Source organism: Neolamprologus multifasciatus, chromosome 8 (genome assembly GCF_963576455.1).
Source record: "Neolamprologus multifasciatus chromosome 8, fNeoMul1.2, whole genome shotgun sequence".
Classification (NCBI taxonomy): domain Eukaryota; kingdom Metazoa; phylum Chordata; class Actinopteri; order Cichliformes; family Cichlidae; genus Neolamprologus; species Neolamprologus multifasciatus.
In genome coordinates this window covers 27,017,050-27,039,991 of record NC_140446.1, presented here as the reverse complement: position 1 = coordinate 27,039,991, position 22,942 = coordinate 27,017,050, and the positions used below count along the sequence as shown (strand labels likewise).

General features: G+C 39.3%; 1 protein-coding gene and 1 long non-coding RNA gene across 3 annotated transcripts in view; both read left to right on the top strand.

The window, feature by feature from the left end:
• Positions 1–22,942, top strand: part of ca10a (carbonic anhydrase 10 (inactive)a) — a 261,218-nt gene that overhangs the window by 150,643 nt on the left and 87,633 nt on the right. The window lies entirely within an intron of this gene.
• Positions 591–22,547, top strand: LOC146513245 (uncharacterized). Its single transcript, XR_014875861.1, has 2 exons — positions 591–18,449; positions 19,570–22,547. It is a non-coding gene; the product is annotated as an uncharacterized LOC146513245 (long non-coding RNA).

Here is a 22,942-nt window from a genome sequence, read left to right as displayed (position 1 = left end):
CCAGACGCCTTAACGCCCACTCACACCCTGGGCCATCTGACCTCAGGAATTCGCATGATAAGGTGGGGCCAGGTTTCACAATGAAATCACCCGAAACTCTGGCTGATTGGGACCCACACCCAGTTCCACACCTTGGCTCAGGCGATTAGAGGATCATCAGGGGGTCCTTTTGTCCCTCTGTGGGGGGACACTCCCACTAGGGTTATATCTGGGACTCTCCACCATTTGACCTTAGAACTGAAGAAGCCTCTCGGATGAAGGTGAAACGTCTTCAAGTAACTTAAAGAAGTCCAGACGCTTTTCTTTGCAAGCTCCTTTGACTACGATGACCTGGATGACTGAGAACCTTCACAGACTTTAAAGACCAATGATTCCTCTTTGGTCTGTCTATCTACCTCACAAGTTGAATTTGTCTTTCATCACATATAACTGATGACAGTATGTGGTGCATACATGTTCCCTCTCCAACTAGATGTGTTCAGGTGGGACAGGCCCAGTGTACTGTAGCATTTAATGCCACAATGAGAAAATACAATGATCCATCACGAAACAGCATTCAGCTTCTTATTCAGTCTCTGCAGAGGAGCTAAACAGATCCTTCCTAACAGATTCATGTGTGAGTTGTGTAGTAGCTGTAATCAAGAAATCCTAGTAGTTATGATATGGAGATAGAACTTATAATTTGTTCACCTTTTAAGATCCTATCTAAATGTCAACTTTTATAACTCGTGTTGATCATCAGCTCATTTTATTTACAAAGAAGTGAGCTCAGCCAGTTTTTTAATATAAGCTGCCAGCATACAAACAGAGAAAAGTTGTGTTTCCTCCTGCAAATGAACTCTTAAGCACCATAGCTCCAGTAATAGAAAAATCACAAATGCACATGTAAATTCCTGAATTCCAGATTGCGTCAGTCAAATGTGGCACACTGAATGATGAGGAGTATTACTTTTGAGTAGTAAAATAATTTTGTTCTGATCATTTGCAAAGAAATGCTTCATTTGAAGAGTTTCACTCACGTTTCAGAGCTCATCACATTACAGAAACAGCTTTAGTTGGGGTGGCTGTAGCTCAGGTCACCTACTGATCGGAAGGTTGGTGGTTAATCCCTGACTCCTCCATTCTGCATGTCAAGTATCCTTGGGCAAGATACTAACCCCAAGTTGCTCTCCGATGCATCCATCGGAGTGTGAATGTAGTTAGACAGCACTGGGTATAGAGAAAGTGCTTGTAAGAATGGGCGTGACTGGGGTGAATGTGGCATGTTGTATAGAGCGCTTTGAGTACTCCGGGAGAGTAGAAAAGCGCTATATAAGAATCAGTCCTTTTACCATTTACTTTAGTGAAGGTTACAAATAATCTTCTTATGGCATCTGACAGTGGACTCATCTCTGTGCTTATCCTGCTAGACTTCATTGCACCATTTGATACTGTTGACCATAATATTTTATTACAGGTTGCTGTAGGTATTAAAGGTACTCTACTGCAGTGGTTTGATATCTAGCTCATATTGTTAATGTGAATGGAAAGTCCTCTTCACGCACTAAGTTTACATATGGAGTTCCACAGGGTTCTGTGCTAGGACCAATTCTATTTACATTTTACATGCTTCCCCTAGGCAGTATGATTAGAAGGCATAACATACTTTTTCACAGCTATGCAGATGATTTACAACTATATTTATCTATAAACCCAGATAATGCACATCAATTAGTTAAACTACAAGAATTTCTTAAAGACATAAAGCAGCGGTCCCCAACCCCCGGGCCTCGGACCGGTACCGGTCCGTGAGTCGTTTGGTACCGGGCCGCGAGAGTTGAGGCTCAGGTGTGAAATGTATAGTTTTCAGTGGTTTTATCGGTTTTCAGCATTATTTTGTTAGCGTTTTTATTGTTTACTCGGTTTTCCTTGGTCTTTTCATGTGTGTTATGAATAAATTTTCTTTTTTTCAGTACAGGTACTAGTTTTATTTTGTTGTATTTATCCGCGACACCTTAAAGGCCGGTCCATGAAAATATTGTCGGGCATAAACCGGTCCGTGGCGCAAAATAGGTTCGAGACCGCTGACATAAAGCACAGAATGACCACTATTTCCTGCTTGTAAATTCAGATAAAACTGAGGTTATTGTACTTGTACTACTAGAGATATAGTATCTGACCAGATGCTTACTTTGGATGGTGCACATATTAAACAATATATAGAGCACTTTATTGCATTGCTAAATATCTCTAAAATTAGATACATCCACCAGTGCACAGTAGAAATTTCTTTATTTAAACTGGCAAACTTTGCAAAAAGTCAATGAGTCCTTAAAACAGTAAATTACCGAGTAGCACAGATCGTCCTTCATATATCTTTCATCTTTCGTATTTAAAAAGCTGACTTAGATTAATATAAAATATAAATCAACCAAAACATTATGGTGTGATTTAACTACAGTGGATTTACTCCACTTTTAGTCTTTACTTTATTAACTCAACAATTATGTGGAATTTGAACCATTTTTTAATGCAGAACTTTTGTACTTTTCCTCTTCTACAACTGTAAAAGGTTGATAATATATCTACATAATATAGATATTATATTCTATATTTTCTCTATAAAATGACCTGAAATGCATTGTTTCATAATTAGCATTTAACAACAGAAACATATAGATTACAGTTGAGGTCCTGGTGAGGACACACATATTATCTGTCTATTTGTATTTAGGGACAAACATACAATTGATAACATGAAGCAAAGATGAAAACCAGCACAGAAAAACTTTAAAGTGATTGCCAGAGTTCTACTGTAGAAACGGCAGCTGCAGCCTAACTGTTCGTCACTGCCTTTATTACCTGTAGAAGTTCAGGGTCTAGCTGTGGAGTTGTGGTCAGCATTCACTCAGCTTTATCATCTTGGGTAGCCTCCTGTTAGCATGTTAGCATGCTCTCTGTGCAGATGATTCCAAAGCACTAAAGGTATGTAAGCAGTATTATGCAGTTGTTTGAGGTCTGGATGCAGTTTGCACTCTACAATCATAGGCTACGTTCACACTGCAGGTCTTAATGCTCAATTCCGATTTTTTGATCAAATCCGATTTTTTTTGTCTGCTTGTTCACACTACAAATAAAATGTGACAGCAAACGCGCTCTAGTGTGAACCCTCAAAGCGGCCCCAAGCGCAAAAGAAGACGCCAAACACAAAGCGCTCTGTTTAGACCCAGACCAAACAGTATTGTTTGACTGTTTCGGACTTTACGTTTCCCAATTTTGCTTTAAGTTATAAAGTTATTTTGTTATTTAGATATGGCCCAATAATTATCCTTATTGCTATTTTAGAGGAGCGGTGCTTCAAAGGATAGTTGCAGATTTTTGTAAGAATCTGCAGATTATACAGTACAAATAAAATGTTCACGTTTCTCCAACATTGTCTTCCCAACATCTACACTGGATGGCCAGGAAGCTTTCACGATGTCTTCTCGGGCGCTGATAATTGGCGTCTGTCTTGTGTCAGTGACGTAAAAGACGGATTTAATGCGACATGACCGTTCAAACAGCAGTCGCTTTCTAAAACATCAGATATGTATTGGATTCAGTACCACATACAAAAGTGACCCAGATCGGATTTGAAAATATTGGATTTGTGCTGTTCACACTGTCATACCATGATCAGATATGGGTCGCATAGGGTCAAAAAAGTCGGATTTGATGCACTTTCGCCTGCAGTGTGAACGTAGCCATAAATAAAACTAATGTCCATATCCATGCTGCACCACTATTTTACTCACACAAACTGAAATCAGTTGACTGTAGTGAAGGTGACGGGGGGGAACGCACAAAAATTGGAGCACTAGAGTCCAAAACAACACAGTCCAGGAGGCTGGCTGAGTGACCAGTGGCAGAAACGAAACAGTTCAGGGGATCGACCGGGAGGTCGACAGCACAGGAAAAGCAGTTCAGGGGCCGACTGCAGCATAGGTGATCACACTGTAGTGATGGAGTAGGTGTGGAGGCCGACCACGGGGCCAGCACTGTGGCGTGACTGGTGAACTACTGCCTGGCTAATGGTACCTCACAGGGGCTCTCCTGAGCCCCAGCAGGCAAAAAAGATGGCTGGACAGGCTCTCCTGCGCCCCTAGTAAATAGAATTACTGCTGCCAGAATGCGTTCCACCCAGGGCTGTGCGATATGACCAAAATCTCATATCCCGATATAAGACATCTATGGTGTGATAACGATATAAATCACAGAAATTTTACATTTTCTGAAAATTCTGTGAATCTCGGGCAGCTTGACTTGCGTGAAGTGTTTTCAGCTGGGCGTCCTGTACCTGGAGTCGAATGTTTTAACCAATGCATGAAACTATACATTTTTAGACATAAGTTGTAATGGCCGCCGTTTTCTTTGTGAGTATTTATTACACGGCGTGCTGCGGGGAAATGCCTGTTCTAGCGTTTGAGTCTAAGGTTTATCTTTTTAGCACCTGACAGCTCTTTTTTGCTTCTCATCCGTAAATACTCTGCATACTCTTTCACGTGATTCAGTTTATTTTGAAAAGTCTCAACAGGACCTTGATCTTTATTCTGAAAGGTTTATGTGGAAAATAAACAAGCAGGCACGCTTCGTCGTTGTTACCGTCGTTGTTACCGTCGTTGTTGCTAACGACAACGCATAAAAACAGGCTCATATCCGTCTGTAGTGTGGTTATTTTAAATATAAGAGAAGGAGAGAACTTTAAGAAATTAATATAGCCACTACAGTGACCATCAAAACGGTGAAAAAATATTGACGTAAACAGTTTATTTTGCGACACCACGAAACAAACGATAGTGTAAAATGAAACGATAGACGTTTTTATATAGTCATCCGATATATATCGTTATATCGAACAGCCCTAATTCCACCCACAAGCAGAATGCCAACTATCATTAAATACTCTAGTATTTAATGGTGTAAAAGTATAGTATTTAATTTGCAAGTAAAACAACTATTCCACAAGTTTGTGCCAACTAAAGAGGACTGAATGTTGGTGAAGACCGTTCAGTCATATAGCACTGTAGGCAGCATGTGTGTTGTCCATATCAACCACTTCTATGACCTTGTTGCTGTAAGATAAAAATACACCACATGATCATTCCACTGTGCATGAAATCACACACCATAAAACAGCATATGCCACCACCCAAAAATTAGTAACTGATCAACTGTAACAGATATTTCATGGACCCACTACAAGCTATCTACTCTGCTAGACCTTCACACAAGCTGAAATGTGAGAACAGGCTGCTGTTGGCCCTCAGTGTTCTCTCCCTCTCGGTTTATCTATTGTGTTTGCTATTTATTGTGCCTTGTAAAGTGGTTTTCTCCAGCATGTCGGTAACACAAGCTAAAGCATTTTTCCTGTCCAGGACGCCACCATTAGCAAATGATAGACTGCAGTAATATGAACTGGCAAATGTCTTCTTGTTGCTACTTTTAAACCTTTTATCTCAGATGTGGCATGAGTGTGCGCTCAAGTGGACCATGACAGCATATTTTTCACTAGACGTGTGACTGATACTTCATCCGTACTGAGTAACAGGCAAATAAATTTCTGCTACACCTGAGAATGCGTATAAATCATAGCATACAATCACATGGATTTTGGTTTCATATTGTTCATTTCATATTGGATTGCTACCAGCAAAGGTTGTTTGAAAATTATAAAATGAACTCGCACTTATGCACTAGTTTTCTACCTGAGCCTTCTGTGCCAATTCTATGAATGACATTCTGAGCTCTAATTGCCTGGCAGGGCACCTGACACTCAGATGGGGTGCAGACCCACAGGGAATGGGACAAAGATGGAGTGCTGCTCGCCATGTCAGACACACGCACACACACACACACACACACACACACACACACACACACACACATGCCTTAGCTACTACCATATATATTGAAAAAAGTTTATGTGTGTAGCCAGTGACCTCGGCGTTGCATCCATCACCAATCTCAAGTGTGACCAAGGGGAGATGCATCTAGCGAGCATGTCTAGGCTCTTTTATCCCTGCATCCTTATCACCTGCCTAACCTCGTGAACCTACAATCCTGCCATATCTAGAGGGAATTGCCACTCTTCGCCACACAAATCTAAGTAATACAATATACTGCAGCACAGGGGTCAAAACTGCACTGAATTCATCAACAGAAGAAAACTCTATAGCCAGAAAAAAATGTAATGATCGACAGGAATTGGCACCCTTTTAAGAAAGAGGACATTAAATTTGTGCTAATACTTTCACTTTAAAAATAAACTATGAAAATGACACAAACAAAAACACTTGAGTAAACAATTTCTGCAAGGCCCCTGTGGCAGCTTCTGAGCTGCAAATCCAACACCAGGCAAGGCTAAAGGCTGATTTGGATTTGATGACTTTCATTGACTTTCCATCACTTTGTTTCCCTCCATCATTGCTAGTAAATTGGTCTGTGTCTGATGAAACACTAATGGAGAGCCTGCAAAATTTGCACTTGGCTATTAAACAGTATGTCAGTCAAAACACAATGAAAGCTGTGAAATGGAATTTGTAGAGGACCTCGGTGAACTGCATACAAAACATTTAGCCTGCATTTTCTGAGCTAGCTGACCTTATCCTCTATGAAGATATGTCTTTATTCATGACTCTTTTTTTGAGTGGTTAAGCTATGATATATATATATTTGATTTTCAACCCTTTATGTTAAAAATGTACCTCTAAAGTTCAGGAAATTTATAGGCTTTACTATGATACTTTAAATTTATACTTAAAATGTAATCTGTATAGCTGTAGTTAAGAGAGGTCTATGTTTAAGAAACAAGGTTTACTCAGTACCCACCTATTTCATCTGGCTATTATTTTGCCTTAATACAAGTTACTGAGTTTCATTGACATTACTCAGTCCCTGGCTGCCATGTCATTGCCTATTTCTTCCTATGTGAATACAACAAGTATACGCTGTATCTGGGCTGGTAACTCTTTGTATGTCAAATTCTTTACATGATGATTTACACTGATCATTCAAACAATAAATAATTTACATCAGAGCAGCTGCTTGACTGCTGTCACTAAGGTGTGGTCATTTTGGAGTGAAAATAGTTGAGTTGAGAATTAAATTGCACCTCTACTTTCCATCTGGTGGTATGGTGATACTTTGGTCTTTACTCAGGGATTTGATACTTTTCTTTTACTGAATGGGGAGGTTAAAAGGAGCTATTTTTGCACTGGAGCGGGCCATGTATACCTTTATCTTGATTTGTTCAGCTTCAGGCTGTGTCAGTTTAATTGTAATCGCTGTGTCTGAGGCTGTGATGAGGTCCATTATGGGCAGCTGTTGTGGTGATAATGCAATTATTGAGCCCTGTGGCTAAGATGTCCCTTTTGGGTTTGGTAAGGGCCGTATCTGAGAAGTTATTCACCCACATTTCCTTTCTGTCTGTAGATGTAGTGTCTTCCTGTACTGGAACAGATGGTCTGGTTATGAAGTCAAAATAAGTTTAAAAGTCCTTGCTTGCAGTGTTTGGAATTTTTTTAGGTTGTCTTTCTTTGCCTCTATATAACTTTACCAAGCACACTTATTTGGCTGCGTTTTATGCCTAAACCTCAGGCACACTAGTGTACCAGTGTATACAGTAATGTTTAAGATTGACAGAGTATGTATTTTCAGTGTCAGTACAATTTTGTCTAATTCTGTGCTTCTTAAAGGAGACTCATGGCATGGGCTTTAAATGGGAAAGTAATTAGCAGCGCATATGGGAAGAGAATGACAAGGTCTTTGTGCTACTGCCTGCCCGGCAATATATGTTTTTGTTTATGTGTGTGCTCACAGTACAAGGCCACCCACAAAAGAAGAGCCTGATTGGCAGCTAAAGAATTATGTGAGACGCAAATGCACAGGCAAAAAAATTGCACTCCTGTTCAATCACTACTACATGTATCAACAATGCTCTGCCAGCAGCTGTGCTCTGAGATTAGATTCCCTCTTGGCTACTATCAACTATCATCCAACAATCAAACTGAAGAACTAAGAGAAATATCAGTGTTTCTCTGTTGTTTTACTTCGTTCCATGTTCCTCATTTCCCTCCCAGATGATCTAATACATCTCAGTCTTTGGAGAGTTTACTTTATTGCCTACAAATCCAGAGCAACTAAACCCATTTATGTTTCATCAGATGCTGCCTTTGGTACTGAAGCCAAGTACATGCAACAAATTATAAGGAAGGATTGAAAGAGTGAAAAAGTGATGATCGTTAATACAAATATTAGTAAGGGGTGAATATTGCCAAGGACAATAAACAGTGTACACTTGTGGTCAGAATGTACTTAAACTCATTACAGCATGTGTAACTTGGTAAGAAGCTTGGTAGCTTTTTTTAACTATTCAATGATGGAATGATTGTTCGGCATATGTAATGTAAAAAACAAAAAAACAAGCATATATAAAAATATATTCAAACACCCACACTAATATGTCACTGGCATCTTTTTTTTTTGTGGGTGGGAAGTGGTATAGCTATAATTATGACTTCATGTAAAACACAGGGAAATTCATAAACATATTACTTCTGACTTTCTTTATTATTTTCTCCCTCATGGATTTTTACGCTTTCCCTTAATTCTTCCCAGCCTTTCCACCTAGCCGATGTCTAAAAATGAGGTTATTTATCACCACTACATAGGACTCTTTTTAATGCACATGTTTTCACCTTCTTGGAAAAGACATGTTTTCCAGCAAAATTGCTTTTTTGACTCCTGATAGTGTTAATCCCCCAGAACAGTCATTTTAAGGCACTGGCTGTTTCTTCATCCCCTTCTATAGAGTGCAAAAAGCCATTAAAAGTTGTGAGTGTCCTTGTAATGGCATTATGAGTGAATTGTGTGGCCTATGTATGCCTGAGCTTCCCTCAGGCCCTCGCCCACTCTCTCATGTTTTCTGTGGCATATGCACTTTCTCACTCCATTTGCACCCACACATTCACCTAAGTTCACTCTGATCACGTACAACATTAGACTCAGTGTTTAAAAAAAATTAGTCAATTTGAAAAAAAAATACATCTAATTTCATTACCTTGGAAGGCCATTTGCTTAACGAGTCATTAAATTTCAGTAATTGTCCTCTGACTCCAAAAGGAAAACTTTTTCCTTTTGAAATTATCAGCGTTCATGACCAGTGCTCTTTTTATTCTCTTATTCAATTAAAAATTTGCTTCTCTAGGGTACTGAATAAAAAGTAAAAACAGAATTTCTGAATACTGTTCCAAGTAAGAAAACCTCATTCATAATTCAAATGATTCATTCAAATGACGTTGGAAATAATTTTACTAATATTATCATGTTTTTGAAAAGAGGTTTTGAAAGAGATGTCCCTTTTTATCCAAACTTGAAGGAAAACTGAAATATCTTTGTACTCAACAGGCAGAAACCTAGAACCTTCTTGCCGTTAACTTGCAATGCTAACCCTACACCACCGTAATGAGGAAAAAACTAAGACTTGAGAAATCTCACAGTGCAACATACAATGAGACAAAACCTCATTAGACACATAATTCACATTATGTTTTTACATTTTAGACTTCTGATCAATGTGGTTTGTCCTACAGTGAAAAAGCTCTTTGATCCATTTTGTGGGAATGTTGTGGGATGTAATGACAGTCACTAATGTTATTTGGTAATAAGCTTATATGTGATATATAATGGTACAATAGGTTTCCTTTTACATCACATTTTTACAAATACCTAAACAGCAAAGACAAAGTTTATGTGTGACAGAGCCTAGGTTTAAATGAAACATCCATTATTTTTTTTCCTTTTCTAACAGGTTAACTAATAAAAATATGTGGGGCACGCACATGCTCAGAAATAGGGCCGCAGTGAAAGTTTAGGTATGGTCTATACAAATGCATAGCCTAGGGCTAATTATGGACTTTAAGGTAACTTAGGGCCTAAAAGGTACATGTATATTCCTAATCAATAAACAGTACATATTTGCACTATTTATTCTTCTTCTATATTTTAATGTTAAACCTCAGGAAACAGTCAAACACCAAACAAATGACATAAAATGTTCATTATACTCTTACACTTTAGAGGTTTGTGCTTTCTTTTGTCAAATTAATATATTCTGACAAAGTACATTCGGTTTCTCGTGCATCTTGGCACTACCGTTGTGCAATAGATAAAACTATTGCATTACTGCAAGAAGGTACTGCATTGAAGCCTGCTTTTGTTCTTCATCTTTCTGTATGTGTAGATGTCCAATAGAAAAATGTGAGTGCTCAGTGTGTCTAGAAAAGTACAGTAAAAATGCCAGTCCATTTTCAATTGTATAGTACAGGGTGTATAAAAAGAAAGTTGGATTTCAAAGTGCTGTAATTCCACAGCCGTTTACTGTTAACAATCAAAATACATACTTTTAGAAACAGGACATTCATGACTTTCATGTGGTGGCCCGTATGTAGCATAACAACATCAGGGGCTGCAGGTAGCATATGGGACAAGTTCAATTGTCGAATTGTGTCTGGGGGGTAAGCAAGTTTTGTATATAAAGCTGTATATTGAGACATCTATTTTAAAATTTACCCCAAGCTTCTAGGTTCATTACTTTAAAAAAAATATAGCTTTTTCAAACTGGATGGTTCTTTTTCATAAACACAATACATACATATAAAATGCACATTAAAATAGAAGTGTATGTATTTAAATAGAATAGCAGTTTACAGCTAGTCACACAGAGATATGGTTTAAACCTTGTGACTTGTTGTAACACCATTTGTACCACAATAAAGTATCTATAATAGGGTCATTTTGCTAAGTCAGATCAATTGCACATGGGCTGGGAGCCCAGAAATGAATAATGAACATCCAACATTATATAAATGCATTTCATCACAAAGCCACATGGACAGACTAGTTGCTGATGTATCCTTCAGGTGCTCAGGTGCTGATTTCAGTAAATTCCAGCCAGTGCAGTTTTGCCTCCCGTGATCCAAGAAGCATACTTTGTTACTTTGTTATTTTGCAAATGAGTCTCTGTTCTGAGAAAAATTACATTTTAGCCACTTGAGAGAGAGTAAAAGAAATTCATAAGGAGCCAAAATGATTTGATTAATATGTGATGAAAAATTAAAATCTAATGGAAAATAACCCTCAGTTCTCTTTTGCAGTAAGCCCTTTCTTAATGACTTTAGTTGCTTAACAACTAGTTTTGACTATCTACAATGTTAAAACAAAGGTATTATCACAGGTGGTAATCCTTGTTACATTTTGGAAACAGCCAAAATATTTTTTTAATAACTTTATGACATGGATTTGCCAATTTAGCTAATAACTGGGTGGCTGTAGCTCAGGAGGTAGAGCAGGTCACCTACTGATCGGAAGGTTGGAGGTTCGATCCCAGGCTCCTCCAGTCTGCATGCCAAGTATCCTTGGGCAAGATACTAACCCCAAGTTGCTTTCCGATGCATCCATCGGAGTGTGAATGTGTGTGAGAGTAGTTAGAAAGCACTCAGTATAGAGGTAGTGCTTGTGAGAATGGGTGTGACTGGGTGAATGTGGCATTTTGTATAGAGCGCTATGAGTACTCCGGGAGAGTAGAAAAGCGCTATATAAGAATCAGTCCATTTACCATAAGTGTGCAGTGCTCCTCAGTTTCTAACTCTGGCTTCAAAACACAAGATGGAAAAACATTTAGTTTTAGGCTAAATAGTGTCACAGTCAGCAGATGCAGACTGTGTGAAGTGGAGAATAATGGACTCAAACGCAAACACAACTGAACGTGGAACATAACTTGACTTAACAAAAGGCGAGCCATTTAATAAGGCTGATAAAAAAAGTTAAACTGATGCACTAAACATTAACTTAAACTGGGTACACTAAAATAGATCATGAAAGACCCTGACATGGACAAGAAGATGAACAAACCTGGACATGAATACATGAAACCTGGAAACAGTGTGAAACAACAGTCGACCTGACAAGGAATACATGGGAACACAAATGCACACAGGAGGGGAAGTAGAAACACACAGGGAAACAGCTGACTAGAATGAACATAATGACGCCACAGGGGAAATGAAACTAAACACAATGAACATGGGACACCAGACCTCTTCAAAATAAAACAGGAAACATGAGACGCAGACACGACACAAGTTTGACAACATAGGACACACAGACATGAAACACATGAAGGGTGAGGGAGACTTAAACACAGGGGTGAAGACACAAGGGGAGTCTAATAAACAATGAACTATAACAGAGCCCCCTAGAAATGAACTAACCTAATGAACTAAAACATCAAAATATATTAAAACTCAAAATGCTGGGTCAAATGACCCAGGGTGGTGGCAAAATAGACTTAAGTAAACAATGGGGAATGGGTCCATATACAATCTATGGTCTGTGTTACATAACTCAGTAAAATTGAGAATTTGTAATTTTGAGTTTACTACATATCAACACATTTTTATTCCCACAAACACTTTGGTGAAGATCTCTCATTACATACTTTTAGCTTTAGTTTCTAATTCAGGTGTGTGGGGGGGGGGGGGGGGGACATCTATTAAAGGTTATCAAATGTTAAAGGGGCATCCAGTTCAAATCCCCAGAAACCCTGATCAAGCAACCGTATTTAATGAGGTGGACAGTCCTCTTGAACAAGAATTTTCTTGTATGGTAAAATGTTTTTAGTTAAACTAACAATAATTAGCCAGTATAACAATTTCCAACCTGCCAATGAATGTTCAAAGACCTTTTCCCCTGATACCAGACATAAGTGGGCACAATCTGTTTCTTTTGACTTAGAGCTTTTTATTGTCATCGTGCAGTTTCTTGCACAGCGAAATTGGGTAGCTGAACCACAAAGGTGCTAAAGTAAGAAGAAGAGAAACCAATATACAACGAAGGCGAAAAATAAATAATTAAATAAATAGAATAAAATAAAAAACAGTGTATATGTATAGATATGTGAGTGGAACTATATACATGGTGTATGTGTAGGAAACATTGAAACAGACTGGGACCAAAATAATTGCACATGAACCAAAAATATTGCACAGAACATGGAAAGACTGAGATATTGCACATAGATGATCAACAGCAGTGTCAGGGTGGATGTGTTGGGGAAGTCTTTACACACTCTTAGTTTGCATTAAGAGTTCTGACAGCCCACGGGAAGAAGCTGTTCTTTAGTCTGTTGGTTTTGCACCTGATGGATCTGAGCCTTTTTCCAGGGGGCAGGGTGTTGAAGAGGTGGCAGTTACAACTTAGCTATGGTGGAGGTATTGAGCTGGTCCCCAAAATTGGCTTCGAAACTGATCATGGTGTTGTGGCAGCTACGTGTTAGGCAAATCTAACAGCTGGTCCATGTAAGGACCTATGGCTGAGTTGAGACAGCCACACTCAAGTGTGGCCCATAGATCACTGCAGATGTAGGCCACATTTGGACTAAACATTCACAGCAGACTGGGTTTATTCCCTAATATCACTTCCATTTTGGAGAAAATAAAAAGTGGTACCATTTCATGGAATTAAATGTTGGCCTGAAACATAAGCTATTGAGTAGTGTCCTTTTAGAAGTCCCATTAGATTTTGAGTGTACTTTTGCACTTGCGCACACACACACACACGCACACAGCTAATGTGCTTTGCAACTCTATACACACACAAGTGCTCTCCAAAAGAACGGAGATCAACAAAGACGGCCAAGACACAAAGAGTTTCACAACTCACTTACCGTCGAGCTGAGTGATGGCCAGCAGGGAGAAAATCAATAGCAAGAGGGTAGACACCATCAAAGCTGTCTACGGACTAACATCCTGTTACTGTCGACAGGTTTTAATCCATAAAACTGGTGTCTCCCCCAGAACAAAGAGAGAGACAGCAGAGTCTTCTCTTGTCTCTATCATGGCTTTGAATTACAAAGGCCTATCACTGTGGATTTAGAGGGAAACTATGTGGAATTACACTTAGGATCATTCTCTTGTGGGAAAAGAAGAGGTTTCATTGTTGTCTAGTTGTTGCCGAATACACGAGTTCTTTTTATAAAGTTAATAGAACATGAGGATAAATAAAAATATCCATTTAGCAGATAATTACATCTAAAGTTCATGACAGCTTTTCTGTTTATGTTCTCTGCATCTGTGTGGTGAAATCCTATTTCTCTCACGTTCTCTGTAAATACAAGTGTACTAAAATAGCAAGAATACCAAAAACAAACAAACAAACAAACAAACTATGCTAGATACTCCAACATTACTACAGGCCTTAGGTTATAGCGAAGCAGTTCCCTGTCCTGCCTATGTTGGTGATAGACAGCTAATCAGTGAGCCTGTAACTGACGTGCTTTGTCTGATTGACAGCTGTGCATTTTCTAAATAATGTGATAGACTGTGAAAGACTAAGGTTTTCAATCAGATCACAGGATGAGACAACTGTTTACACAGCCTGCACCTGGGGTCTTACCTGGTGTGATAGACCCCAGCCTCTATGGATCTTGTGCTCAGAGCTTGTTTCTGTGCTGCCATGATTAGTGCCTCTGTGCTGTCTTTCAGTCCAGCTTTGTCCAGCCACTGGTAGGATTTCTGTATGTGAGCCACCTTCTCTATCTGTTGGTGGTACATACCGTGCAGGGGCATTTCCTTCCATGATGGTTTCTCCTCTTTCTTGGGTTTCTGCTGCCTGAGGTACTCACTGAGCATGTGGTTGGTTAGGGCCATCTTCCTGATGTATTTGTGGATATTTGCTGTCTCATCCTGGATTGTGGTACTGACACTCACCGGTTCGCGGCCACCTTCCTTCCATTTAGCATACAGCCTCAGGGTGCTGCACTTGTGGGAAACCCTCCATGCATGGTTAGGAGCTTCCTTTCTCAACACCTACTCCCTGCCTATGATCAGGTACCCTGCTGGGATAATAAGTTGACCAAAGGAGGAGATAGAAGCCACTAAAATCAAGATCAGGAAACTCCTGACCATGCATGGAGGGTTTAACCCTAAGTCCGGCACCCTGAGACTGTACTCTAAGCAGAAGGAAGGAGGCCGGGGACCAGTGAGTGTCAGCATGACAGTCCAGGATGAGACAACGAACACGATTACATCAGGAAGATGGCCCCAACCGACTGGATGCTCAGTGAATACCTCAAGCAGCAGAAACCCAAGAAAGAGGAGGAAGAAGAGGCAGCATCATGGAAGGACAGGCCCCTGTATGTACCACGGGCAGATAGAGGAGGTGGCTGACATCCAGAAATTCTACCAGTGGCTGGACAAAGCCAGACTGAAAGACAGCACAGAGCACCAGTCATGGCAGCACAGGAACAGCTCTGAGCTCTGAGCACAAGATCCATAGAGGCTGGGGTCTATCACACCAGGCAAGACCCCAGGAGCAGGCTGTGTAAAGATGCTCCAGAGACAATCCAGCACATAACAGCAGGGTGTAAAATGCTAGCTGGCAGGGTATGGAACGCCATAACCAAGTGGCCGGCATAGTGTACAGAGACAACTGTGCTGAATATGGCTGAAAGTCCTGAGGTCAAAATGGGAGACGCCCCCAAGGGTGGTGGAGAATAACCGAGGGGACTTCCAGATACAGACGGACAAAATGGTGGTGGCTAACCAACCAGACATAGTAATGGTAGACAAACAGAAGAAGACAGCCATAGTGATAGATGTAGCGGTTCAGAATGACAGCAACATCAGAAAGAATGAACGCGAGAAACAGAATTTTATTGGATTTCGGAAATTGGAAAAAGATTAAATTATTTATCACGTTTAGCAGTTCCTCCCCCAATATTTGAGTGACACTGAGAGATACATATGTGTATCTATTATTAATGATTTTTTAGTTTAATCAGTGAAGAGGAAAGTGCATCAATCGAGTAAATGTCTATCCTAACAATTTAAACCTTTTCTCACCTGAAAACTCTTTTGATCTACTGGCCCCATTGTCTTCATCCAACCTCCTCAGTATATCTCTAAATGTATGCATGGGTTTGCATGTTCTTCCTCATCTACTTCACTGTGTGTGTGTGTGTGTGTGTGTGTGTGTGTGTGTGTGCGCGCGCATACAGAGACAGGCTCATGTAATATTCAGCAGACCCCAGAGCCCCTGGGTGTCAGTAGCGTGCCCTATGCTGGAATAGATGTGTCTGCCCTCATCTTACCTAGTGACTGCCAAAGGAAAGAATAAGTATAACCACTTACCTCAGGCCCCCACCCACCCAACACACACACACACACACACACACACCTCTTCTCTTTCTTCCTTCTTGTTTTACTCTTCTAAATTTGTATATTGCTGCCAGGTTGCTGCAATCCAATTTCCCCTGACTTTTTCTTCTTTCTTTTACTTAGTGTTGCTCATATGACTTCTATTTCTTCCTCTTTCAGCTTTCAGCTCAGCATGCCACCAATCCCATATCTAGTCTGCTCCCTCTTCTTCCTCCTCCTCACTGTGCAACCTTTTGTCGGCCTCACACCTGCCTGTTTTGCTCTCACCATGGCAGAATTAGCCTGCCTCCATCAATTCCTTCCCTTGATCCTGCAGGAAATGAGAATATTGTAGTCTGATACTAACTTTCACAGATTCAAATTCAACTGGCTCAGCCAAAGAGACAGAGGAATGGATGTCACATTGCTCACTTTCCCATCAGTCTCCCTACTGCCAAAGGGGATTTGTTAAACTATGGTCTGTCTGTATGAAAAGGTGTGGGTACGTTCACAAAGTGATTGTTCTGAGTTCCTTGGTCTCAGTTCTCCTCCTGGTGGCAGGGAGTAAATGGGCCAAATACAATGATCTGTAGCAGCTACAGCAGAAAATGCTTGTGTTCTCAGCATCTGTTCAGACACAAATTAAAACTACTTCTTTAAAGTGAATATTATTTTTATAGATGATGATGAAATTAATGCGTTGGTGGTGCAACAAACTGTGCTTGAATAGTATGCTTTACATTTAAAAAAAACCTAAATTTCTGCCTTATTCTAAGTTAAGTTTTAAAGTGTCAAATAAACACTTCATAAGATGAGAAACCTAGAAACATGAATTTGTTAAACTGTTAACCATCTAGAGTACACACATATTCAAGCACAGATTGCAAAATCAAGGGAAAATGTGAACTCTTGTTCTACCCTTCACCTGTTTTGCTTGTCGCTGTGTGCAGTAGGAGCTGCCTGAACTGTGACCACACAGAAAGTCTGACACAGAGAGCAAAAGACAGGGCAGAAGCTGTGCCACCAGAAGCAACAAGCCTCATCTGAAATCATAATTTCATAATGCATTGTTCCAGTTTGGGTGTAGCAGGGGATGTGAGTTTTTCTCATGGCTGAAAAAAACAATGTAAATATTTGTATTGAGGAAATACAGCCTAAAAATCTCAAATGTGAAAATCCATAATGAATTTATTTATATACTTTTCAAGTTTTTGCCAGGATTACCTAGCAAGCAAGCACTAACCAGGTATTGTTTGAAAGGTATGATTGTACTGAATTCACCAATATATGTGTGACTGTATCAGGTACAATAAATTTTCTACACTACACTTCATGATACAGTCATGCAGAACCTCATGCTGAGACCACATTGTAAAACATGGAGAATTTCCATAGCATCTTGAATTTTTTTTTTTGCTTTATCTTTGATATAAAACATTTTTTGTGGCATACCATGACAATCAGAGCAGGCAAAGTTTTGAAATGTATAAATGTACACTATATTGGCAATATAGTGTACCCTATAATGCCCAAAGTATTGGCTCACCTCCCTTTACACATATGAACTTAATTGACATCCTGTTCTTAATCCATAGGGTGTAATATGATGTCAGCCCAGCCTTTGGAGCTATAACAGCTTCATATATTCTGGGAAGGCTTTCCACAAGATTTAGCAGAGTGTTTATAGTAGTTTTTGACCATTCTTCCAGAAGTGGATTTGTAAAATCAGAGACTGATGTTGGCTGGGAAGGCCTGGCACTCTGACCCATCCCAAAGGTGTTCTATTGGGTTTTCAATTATCTAGATTAAAGAATTCATCAAATTTGATATTTAGTGGTATGTGAATCAAGCTGATTGAAGAATTAGAAATGAGACACCTGCATCATATCTGGTTGGCAGAAGTAAAAGAAATACAACAAAAATCGTAAACTTAAAAAAACAGAACAACTAGAAATTCAAAATATTCTGCTAATTAAAAGTGTTAATTTGGTATCCTCCCAAAATGTTTTGATATTCAGATCCTTTTTATTTTCACGGAATGGTACTAGAGAAATTGAAGGGTTTAAACAACTGATATAATAGTATGGTCCTAAGAATACTGGCAGTATTCTATTACAAAATGCTTTACTGAACTGTAGATTTGTGTGTTCGCGCGTGTGTGAATATGCACATGCAGATTATGAAATGTACAGGACCACATGATACTGCCATGTTAATAATGCCACCATTTAGGGCTGGGTATCGTCACTGATTTTTAGAATCGATTCAATTCCGATTCACAAGGTCCAGAATCGATTCGATCCACGATTCGATTTAATTCGATTCGATTCGATTCGCTTTGATTCGCTTCGATTTGAATCTGGGAAATTTTGACAGTCAGAAATATTATAATTCAGATTAGTACATTTACATATTTTTGTATCTATAAAAAGGAAGCTGACACACGCAAGACTTTATCAAAGGTGTGAGCATCACAGCAGATGCCTTTGTGTCAAAGTAGCTGAAGATAAAACACAGAAACACATGAAGGTGATTTTCCTGGCCTGGGATTTTATAAAAATATTCTGCAGTACATCAAAAACGAAAGAAAACCATTAATCAACATATGAACATTACCTCTGAAGTTACAGTGGTTTTATTAGAGACACGGCTAAGCATTTTGCATTTTGCATAATTTTAAAAAGTTTAAATTTGTTCAGCATTGAACGGCAGAAATTAGGTTTTCTTTTCGGAAGTATATAAAACAGAAAAAAAAAAAAGTCGGCCGATAGCGCTGTAAACAACGGTAGACTTGTGCGTAACAAGCAAGCCAATAATGCAGAAAACCATACAGAGAGAGAGAGGGGGATAGCTGTGCATCGTGGTCGAAGCAAAACAGTAAAAGTCAGAGTGAATACATGACGATGTTTTTGTGAAGCGTAGTTTGGATCTTCTTTTGCTGCTGGTTCGGTCAATATTGTTTGGAGAGACATCAAACTAACAGCTTTAGAATCAGCGCATAAAGGGCGTGAACACAAAGCGCGGACCCGCCGACAGATCAGAATCAGCGGGCTGTCGGCTTTCAGCCCTGACCGTGAGAAATTCGACATCTAACTGATTCTGATCTGCGGGTCGCGCTGTGTGTTTACGTCTTTGTGCAGAATCCGTGTTCCTGCTCTCATTTACTGTTTTAGCTGTTTGGTGGTTGTTGAAATTTTGTGAGATTTCACCTGAGATTCTGGCGTTTCGGGCAAAATAAATTAATATTAAAAAATCGATTCAGGATTTTAATGAATCGATTTTACGTAATCCAAGCCAGAATCAATTTTAATCGATAAATCGATTATAAAAACCCACCCCTACCACCATTCTAGTGCAGGAGTGCACTGCCCACTGTACAGCAACTTACACAGAGCTGGCACTTTGTGTGCTGGCACTTGGCTCTGCTGTACAATCTTTGTTTTACAAGGACCATCAACATAAGAACGACACTTTTGTTTTTTATTTTTTTTGTTGTTTTTTTGACACAGCAGTACAAGAAAAGCAAGAAAACAGCAAATTATGTGTGATAGCTGAACAGCTGCAGTTGCCAGTGTAATATGGGAGCAGATAGGAATGGGTGGGACGTGTCAAGTGCAATGGGAGTTTCAAGTCAAGCGGGTAATCTTTTTACCAGCCATCAATGTATTTCTGTGTGTAGAGTTGTTGAGGCTCAGCTGGTTGTGTGTATGCCAGTTTTGAACATCTGGGCATCTTTTTGAAGTACCCAGGTGGATAGTACCACGACAGCTGCAATGCTTCCCTCGATGCGTCTCAGAAAGATGAAGGGAGCTTGACAAGCAGAAAATCCCCCTTGATCTACGATGCTTCCCCCTCCGCTCTTCACCTCCAAAAGCCTCTTTTCTTCTTTTTCATGTTTGCACTGTGAGACCACCAACTCTACCAACTTTAAGTCCTGGCAGTTGTGGGGAAATGAGCTCTCCGTATAGGTAGATAAATGGCAACACATTTCCCTAAGAAGCTCTTCCCATCACCAACAGCCAAATAGAATAAGCCGAAACAAGCTGTTGCTGTACCAGCTGGTCCAATGTCAATGAAAGGGAGTATGTATTATCCAAAGTTTAGGGACTGATAAACAGAAAAAGGCAAAGACTGCACATGTCATAGCTGCTACCAAAATCTAAAATCTATGAAAAAATTACTTGTACGATGTTCAGTTCAACATTTTGGATTTTGTATCACACATCTGCTTTTAAATGCTTCTGTGAAAAATATATTTTTGATTCACAATTTTTTCCTCCTTGATCTTTATGCTCAGTTGTGATGATAAAGGTCCTTTCTGCAATGTGATGAAACTTGTGGTAGTGTTCAGATAAAGAGACTGCTGAAACGTTCTCTCAAAGTTCTCTTAAAACTCTGAAGTGATTGCTTATTCATTTAACTTACTTTTTATATAAGTCCTTATTTTGAACTTTCCCAGCAGATTACAGCAACATGACTTTTTTCCTGTAGATCCTGAGGCTGGACTCTTTTACTCCAAGATGTCTGTTCTCTTTCATTTGAATTTCTGTTTTTATAATATCTTTCTAAAGTATCGCAGTGTAATGCGCTAACTGATTTGAGATTAATTGAAAGAGCAATAGTAGTTTCCTTTTACAATTATGTTTATAAAACTGTAATTGAAATGAAGATCACATCTGCACGAAGAAATGTGGCAACTGCTCGCCTTTTACTGTCATCATTTAACCTTTTCTATCTGGGGATGCCTGGATTTTACCAGTCCATATTAATTATGAAAATAGAAACTGTCACTATTTTTCCTCCATCAACCGGTTGTAGCAAATAGTTGCCCGTCCCTGAGTCTGATTTTGTATAAGATTTCTTTCTGTTTAAAATAAGTTTTTCCTTTCTATTGTCACCAAATATTATAGTCAGCTATTTGAGAAAAGAGTTTTTTACTTTTAGACATCTGGCAAAATAATTTTCAACATCTTTTTGATGTGGATTAATTTCAAGTCTATGTAGCTTGAACAAACAAAGAAAAAAGTTTATATATTCACTTTTAAAATTATTTCAAATTTTTAGATTGTTCATTTTTAAAGCTTTACAACCAAAAGTACTGAGCCTAATAACTGAGTGCTTTTTATTTTTTTTAAATAACATAAAAGTTACACAGACTTAAATTTTAAAATTCTCCTAAGTAAAGTATCTCAAAGTTTTTTGTGTGTATAAAGAGTACAGCACTGTATGGTTGTATGGTTAAAAACTGACTTGAGTTTAAAGTGCTTTGAGTGGTCAGAAAGACATTACATCAGTTTTTCAGATAGTATTACTGTCCAAGTTTTGCTATGTTTCTTCAGGTGAAAGTAAAAAAAAAATCCTGAAAGGACATCTGTCAAAAGACTGTATGTGTGTGAAGTATGAATCCATGTGTACCTGTATGTCTCTCCAAAAAAATAGTGTGGGAAAAACCATTGAAAGCTGTCCCAGACATCTTCCTTCCACCTCAAGGAAAGTGTTCACCTTCTATACTCTAATCTAATTTACCACCAGGCAGTGTAATTACACACTAAGCTCTGCTCCAGTGGGCAAAATGGCTTCTGTCTTCTGCTCGGGTGGCACAAATAAAACCACTGTCCTGTCACGCCCGATGAAGAAAAAGAAGAAGGGCCATCTGACACAAATCAACTGAGTTACAAATGAAAGTCTTTTGGATTAATCGGTAAAACTGTCACGGCTGCAGAGACGAGCCGTGTGGTGTTGGAGGGAGAAAGGACCCAAAATGCAAGCAGTGGATGAGAATGCTAGGGAAGTTTATTTACAAAGAGGGGTGGTGGCAAAACAGGCAAAGAGGGAGGACAATAAACTAAAGAAACCTAAACTGGGAAAACTAAATGACAAACTTGGGATGATACCAAAAGAGATGAGAGGCAGAGAGACGCAGATGAGGAACAGGACACCGTGAAACACAGACAAACCAACAACAGGCAGGAGAACACACATGGCTTAAATACACACTCCAGTAATCAGGGGATGAGAGACAGGAGGGCAACACACCTGGGAGAAATCAGAGCTGACGGGACAGGGGAAACGTAACCTGAACACACTCACATGAGATGGGGACCTTCAGAATAAAACAGGAAACTCAGACACAGAGAACCAGACAAGACGCTGAACTAAACAGACAGATTCGCAAGCAGACAGTGTGATGCCATAGACAGACAGAGGGAACACGGAAGTGGGACCAGGGCAGGCACAGAACAGAAACCTAACAAATGGCAAATCATAACGGAATACATAATCAGAATAAACAAAAGCATAAAGAAACACAAAACACTGAGTCGGCAGACCCAGGACCATGACAAAAACCTCAGTTGTGTACCTCTGGTAATTAATGGAGAGATTAAGGATGATGGTCTTGTTGTAGCTTATGAAATTCCATAAATGGCAATGAAAAATCTGATTTAGGTTTCAAGAATATACAATGTGGATCCATCAGCTCATCCTACATATGGGTTATGTTTAGCTTCTCTGTGCATCAATATATTTTACTTTCCTCATTAAAAACATGTTTCTTCTTTTGAAACTTTTTTTTTTTCCTCTCCTGTCTTAATTTTCAAACAACACCGAACATCTAGTTCTAATGAGCCTTGCAGTGGACTAGCTTGAACTGGAAAGCAGCGGAGTTAGATGTGCCTCAACACTTTTCCGGGTTTGTTTAATGGTTCTTACAGTTCTTCTCCTCGTCTTTA